The 6,939-nt window shown below is 44.2% G+C and overlaps 1 pseudogene; it reads left to right on the top strand.

Annotated features, from left to right (window-relative positions):
- The first annotated feature begins 4,628 nt into the window (after positions 1 to 4,628).
- LOC147987436 (mavicyanin pseudogene) lies at positions 4,629 to 5,412 on the top strand (annotated as a pseudogene).
- Positions 5,413 to 6,939: the final 1,527 nt, after the last annotated feature.

Raw genomic sequence — 6,939 nt, 5'->3', positions numbered from 1 at the left:
ACTCTCTGGTACTCCAAAAAATACCCGAATCACTCGGAACCTTTCCGAAGTCCGAATATAGTCGTCCAATATATCGATCTTTATGTCTCGGACATTTTGAGACTCCTCGTCATGTCCCCGATCTCATCCGGGACTCCAAACTCCTTCGGTACATCAAAACACATAAACTCATAATATAACCGTCATCAAACTTTAAGTGTGCGGACCCTACGGGTTCGAGAACTATGTAGACGTGACCGAGACACGTCTCCGGTCAATAACCAATAGCGGAACCTGGATGCTCATATTGGCTCCCACATATTCTACGAAGATCTTTATCGGTCAAACCGCATAACAACATACGTTGTTCCCTTTGTCATCGGTATGTTACTTGCCCGAGATTCAATCGTCGGTATCTCAATACCTAGTTCAATCTCGTTACCGGCAAGTCTCTTTACTCATTCTGTAACACATCATCCCACAACTAACTCATTAGTTGCAATGCTTGCAAGGCTTATAGTGATGTGCATTACCGAGTGGGCCCAGAGATACCTCTCCGACAATCGGAGTGACAAATCCTAATCTCGAAATACGCCAACCCAACAAGTACCTTCGGAGACACCTGTAGAGCACCTTTATAATCACCCAGTTACGTTGTGACGTTTGGTGGCACACAAAGTGTTCCTCCGGTAAATGGGAGTTGCATAATCTCATAGTCATAGGAACATGTATAAGTCATGAAGAAAGCAATAACAACAAACTAAACGATCAAGTGCTATGCTAACGGAATGGGTCAAGTCAATCACATCATTCTCTAATGATTTGACCCCGTTAATCAAATGACAACTCATGCCTATGGTTAGGAAACCTAACCATCTTTGATTCAACGAGCTAGTCAAGTAGAGGCATACTAGTGACACTCTGTTTGTCTATGTATTCATAAATGTATTATGTTTCCGATTAATACAATTCTAGCATGAATAATAAACATTTATCATGAAGTAAGGAAATAAATAATAACTTTATTATTGCCTCTAGGGCATATTTCCTTCAGTTCTGGACATTGAGTTCGTCCCGGATGTGGTCAACTGGACTTATAGGGGAGAGGTGTTTCCTCTTGAGATTGAGTTTGAGGATACAGAGTTGTTTGCCGAGGCGGTTAATGGGACTGATGTGGATATGCACGAGGGTGACGACAACGCGGGTGCTAGTGGGGACCCGACTGATGAGGCTGGACAAGAGAGGTCCAACGGATCGGGACATGTTGCTCAGTTGCCCGGGGATGGGCCCGGGGTGGAGCCGGCCCCAGCTCCGTCGGTGCGGATGAGTACTTTGCGGTTTGGGTCCTTTGAGCCAGCGTCTGCCCCTCCCAGACTTTGGAGCGACCGGGTGGATTCTGATGATGTTTTTGAGTGCACGCTTCCGGTGTTGGAGTTTGATGTTGTTGATAGTCCTGTGGTGGGAGGCTTGATGGGGACGCACTCGGCGACGACCTTGGTGGGGGGTGGGGAGGTGGAGCCTCAGGTGGTTTCGCTTTCCCCCGCTCCCCCAGTGGACTCGGGCCGGGAGACGTCGTCTGCTTCGGAGGTTGTGCCTGGGGGGGGGGGAGTCCGGGGCAGGTGGCCTCGACCTCTTCTCCTCCTATCCTGGCGCCGGATACGCCGGTGACGCCGCCGATGGCCGGCCGTGGGGGAGGCCGTCTGGGTCAGGTGAACCTGGTTCCTTCTCCTATGGTGGCGGCTAGAGCGGCCGCTTCTCCAATGGTGCTGGGTGGGGGTCTGGGGCAGGTGGCCTCGACACCTCCTCCTCCTTCGGCAGTCAAGACAGCGACGCCTTCAGGACAAAGGGTTGGGGCGGGGGAGAGTTCGGGCAGGCGGCGCCCGCACCTCCCTCCCCCGGCTTCCCGTCCGTGGGGCTTCGGAGCCCACCGCTGCCTCCTCCGGTATCCTTGGCGGACTCTTCAGCGCGAGGTTTTACTCGGGAGGAGGTCATTGCCTTTGGTGGGCTCCCTGACCCGGTCTCTGCGAGGCGACAGATGAGTTCTCGTCTCCAGGACCACCCGGAGGTTGATGAAATGCAACAGAGGTGCGCTATGAGGGCGGCCAAGCTTCGTGACATTGAGGTCACCACTGGTATGTCAGTCAACATGTCTAATTCTATATTGCATTTTTCTAAAGATGAGATTATTAATAATGCCAACCAATTAGGAGTTTCGCTAGGGAGTACTAATAGTGAAATTTCTAACTCGGTTAATGATCTTCTAGATTTCGAAGCAAAATGCGCTTTAGAAACAATCTGAAACCTAGCAGCAGTAAAACCTATGAATGATGCAGAGATTGATGCATTAGGGGTAAGAGTGCTCGATAACTTCTGTGCGGATCTTGCACCATCCACTCTTGAATCTGAGGAAGAGGATGCAGTTCTAGAGGATGCAGTAGCAAGACCAACTGACCCCGATTATGAGGACCGGATGGAGGACCATAGTAAACCCAAGCGTAAGTGGAAGCAGAAGGTTTATCCTGCTTCCGCGGTTCGTAGGAGTGCTAGGATTCGAACGGCCAAAAAATTTCATGATGACATATGAAAGGAATCTTTTGGAATAGCAGAGGTCTGAAGGACTTGACTAAAAGAAGGTTTCTTGCTGAGGCGTCTCTTGAGCATCGACTAGATTTCATTGCTCTCTCTGAAACTGGTAGGGATAATTTTGCGCCTCAGTTTCTCAGCACTTTATCAGGTGGTGTCGATTTTGATTGGCATTGCCTTCCTCCGCGACGAAGATCGGGTGGGATCTTGCTTGTAGTGAGATGTGATTCGCTGGAAGTCCGAAGTGTAGTGATGGGTGACTTCGCAGTTAAATTTCAGGTCAGGTCCAAAGCTGATGGGTTTAACCGGGCTCTGGTGCCGGTGTATGGTGCTGCACAACCCAAGCTTAAACCGGAGTTTTTGGCTGACCTGGTTCTAATTTGCGGATCCGAGTAGCTCCCAATTTTGGTTGGGGGTGACTTCAACATCATAAGGAGGAGAGAGAAAAAGAATAATGATAATTTTGACGGCAGATGGTCGTTTATATTCAATACCATTATTGAAAGCTTGGATCTGAGAGAGATAGAGCTTTCTGGTAGAAAATTTACCTGGGCTAACGCTTAGCACATTTAAAACTGCTAAAATGGAGTTTCCAGTCTGCAATTCAACTAAATTTTATCTAAAATGAAGTCATATTTATCTTGGCACCAACGGTAGAAATTTGTATTGGATCACAGGCTTGATATGATCTACATTTTTGAAAAAATCAAAAATAACCGTTCAAAAAAATCGAAATTAAATTTTGAAGTGGCAAAAAAAAGGGGAAAAATTGACACACATGCAAAGATGTATTTTACGCATGTGTAAAATTTCATTACGAGATACTTTAACGTGTCATTTAAAAAGCAAACACGTTGATTTTGAAAATACTAATCTTGCTATTAGAATCAGTCCACAATTTGAAACCGTCCGTAAAAGGTCTCTATATAGCATATATATATATAGTGTTACTATTCATCACCCAGGATACAAAATAAGTTATTCTTCACCCGAGGTAATCTTACGATCGTTTCCTAAATAAATTACGTTTAGAATATAAATAGTTACATGCATATTGATTCAATATGTAAAATTTGGTATAAAAAAATAAAAATATAGGTTATAAACCAGAAAAATCACATTTTATGTATGTTTTACACTATGTTTTTGCATTCGTAATTTTTTTTACGGTGAGTACATATTTTCTTATGTTCTCTTTTTATATATGAAATAAGAAAAAAATTACGAAACATAAAAATACGGTGCATTGATGTCAAAATAGAGAGGGGGTGATGAATAACTATTCATCACCCAGGATGACGAATAGCGCGACAAGCACGAGCAACTATTATTGGCCATAGATATTATTATAGTTGACGGCGATCACTGTGCTTTCCTTGCACTTTTTTTTGCTGAGAAAATCAAGATTCTACACTAGTGTGTAGTGTCTACGATCCAAATCAAGGCACGCAACAGGCCACCCGTACCATGCACCTGTGCAGAGTGTTCGGCTGCACCGGGCCTCCAAATCAGTAGGACCCCCAATTTTCTATGTAATAGAGTAGTACTAATGGCTAGTTTAGCTCTGTTAACTTAGGTATATAGGATAACATTATAGTGACCAACTGTATCATTTGTACTTGTAATTTTTCTTTTCGCAGGTGTACTTGTAATTAAATCATTCCAACAACAAAATTTTAGGGTCTCTTTAATATGTCAAATGCACTAATAAAAAAAACTTTGTCAAAATAATGCTTTGGACAATTGGATCAACGTCAGAAGCTATGTGGATCGTGATAGTCTACCTCATGTTCTTGTAGACCGCGTCGATACTGTAGAAAAAGGAAAGAACGCGTGAAATGGTCAGCCCGCCAACAGCACAGCCCGGTCTTCACATCCTCGGTCTATTTTGATCAAGTACGTACCAGCTGCTTGTGTTCCCACCTACACACAATATTCAAAGTCCAAAATCCAGGTACACAAACTTCATTCTACGCTCCCACCAACCGCACATGTTTCTCCATCACACCGGGTCTAGCCTGTGTATTGTTCTATATAAAGGACCCGACACTGCCTCCTAGGAAAGCAAACACATTCTCCACTCAAGGATCGATACACACCTGCCTTACAAGTTATAATCTCCTCTGCTAGCTCTCTTTACAGTTCCAACCGCAATGGCTGCCAAGAGAACCATTCTTCTCGCCATGGCTGCGATGGCCGTCCTGAGCACCGCGTCAGCGGCAACCTACAACGTGGGTGAGCCGGGCGGCGCATGGGACCTCAGCACCAACTACGGCACTTGGGCGTCCTCTAGGAATTTCCAAACCAGCGATCAGATCGTCTTTAAGTACTCCCCTCAGGCACACGATGTCCTTGAAGTCAGCAAGGCAGACTACGACTCTTGCAGCACGGCCAACCCCATCACCACCTTCAACTCCGGGAATGATGTTGTCACCTTCACAGCCACCGGCACCCGGTACTTCATCTGTGGTTTCCCTGGTCATTGCGCGGGCGGCATGAAGGTTAAGATCGATATCATGCCAGGCTCCTCCTCTAAGTCACCCGTCCCGGCCAACGGCCCAAGTGCAAGCAATGCTCCCCCACCGACACCTGTCTCTGCTGCCACCAATGTGGAGGCCACGGGGTTTGGCCTTGCCGTTTTGCTTGCCATTGCCGGCCTCATGGCTTGAGTGCATCTCTGTACTCGCGGGCACATGTGTATTTTATGTATATTCAAGTAATTATTACTAGCAACTATCTGTGTGTGTGTATGATCAAGTAGTTATGTGTATGTTGGGTGTATTCAGGCTTTGTGTATTGCTGATTCATTTTGGAGGATTTATTAATAAATATTCTTTTGGTCTTATACAACATTTGTCTTGAAACACGTTCATTCTAAAACGTGAGAACGAACAATTTCGTAACTTAAACTTGTAGTACAGAAATACATAATTAGATTAGACATGCAATTAGTATTGCCCCTGATTGTAAATGAACTATCCCGAACAACCAGCTGCAACAAATGGTGAAGAACAACTAGGATGCCCCCGACCCTGGACATACTGGATCAAAATCGGCTGGGAAAATCCCTGCTTTTTGGATGATGGAGTGCCTTACATGTTCCTGTTTCTGGTGTTGCACGGGACAATCACCGTCGTCGAGGGAGAGAGAGCCATGGGAGTGGGTGACGGGTACTGCCCTATTATGTTCTTGCGGCTGGAGGATGATCACTATCAACGCTCTGAGGGACCAAAATTTCCCCAGTCCAGGCACCATCGTTCAGTAATGTAAAAATACCAGCTGCATTGGATAAAAGTGCTTCATCCAGGGATAGTCATGGCCCATGCAGCGCGACGCAGCATTCATCAAGATGGTCTGGTAGGAAATGATAGATTTCAAGTCTTATACATAGCATAAAGATGCTATGAGTACGACAAATAATACAAATATACCAGACTTCTATCCAACATTGGTTGACAAATAATACTTATCCTTCGAAAATCTTTCATCACTATAATCAAAAGTAGTCCTCGTTAGTACATAAAATTTACTTTAATGTAATATTACCACTCAGTCTTTTTTTCATGAGCCGTTATTTTGCAATTCAGGATGATGCAATGTTGGAGCTTTTACCTCTTAAGTTGAAAGTTGTGACGGGGAGTTCATATATACAATAAACCTGCCAATTTTAATAGAGGAGGTTAAAACTTTTTTTAGACTGAGAGTTTAAATGCGGCTGGCCCTATGGATCTACTTATACAAGATTTATCAGTTATGATAGTCAACTACGTCTCCTTTGAGGATTGGAGCCCAGACTGCGTCGGTATTGAAGCAGCAGGCCAAGTACAATGGCTTCTATATATGCCATGAGAACGCTTGAAAAGGTCTTAACATCTTCAGTCTATTATTTATTATATATCTATCTAGGTGTTTGAGTATGACCAAGTACGTACTACTTGCATACCTAGCTCGTGTTCCTACGTATTCCCTCCGGTCCTTTTTACTCTGCATATAAGAATTGTCTAAAGTCAAATTTCATGAAGTTTGACCATATTTAAATAAAAAAATATTAACATCTACAATGCTTAATTTATACAATATAAAAACTAAGGTCAGGACGCATCTAATGTTGTTGATCTCATATTCTGAATGTTGGTAATTTTTTTCTATAAACTTGGTCAAAGTTTACGAGGTTTGACTTCAAACAAATTTTATATGCAAATTAAAAAGGACAGGAGGGAGTACTCTATATTCTACGCTTTCACCTATCGCCCGCGTTTCTTCAACCCACGTGGCCATGAGTTTGTATATATAGGACCCGACACAGACACCTAAAGAAGCAACATAATCTCACCTCAAGGTTCAGTATAGTAGCAATCCGACTAGTATCTCCTCTAC

Source organism: Triticum urartu, chromosome 2A (assembly GCF_056163025.1).
Source record: "Triticum urartu cultivar PI428250 chromosome 2A, HENAU_Tu73, whole genome shotgun sequence".
In the NCBI taxonomy this organism is placed as follows: domain Eukaryota; kingdom Viridiplantae; phylum Streptophyta; class Magnoliopsida; order Poales; family Poaceae; genus Triticum; species Triticum urartu.
Note: the sequence above shows the minus strand (reverse complement) of the source record. Positions and strands in the feature narration are given on the sequence as shown.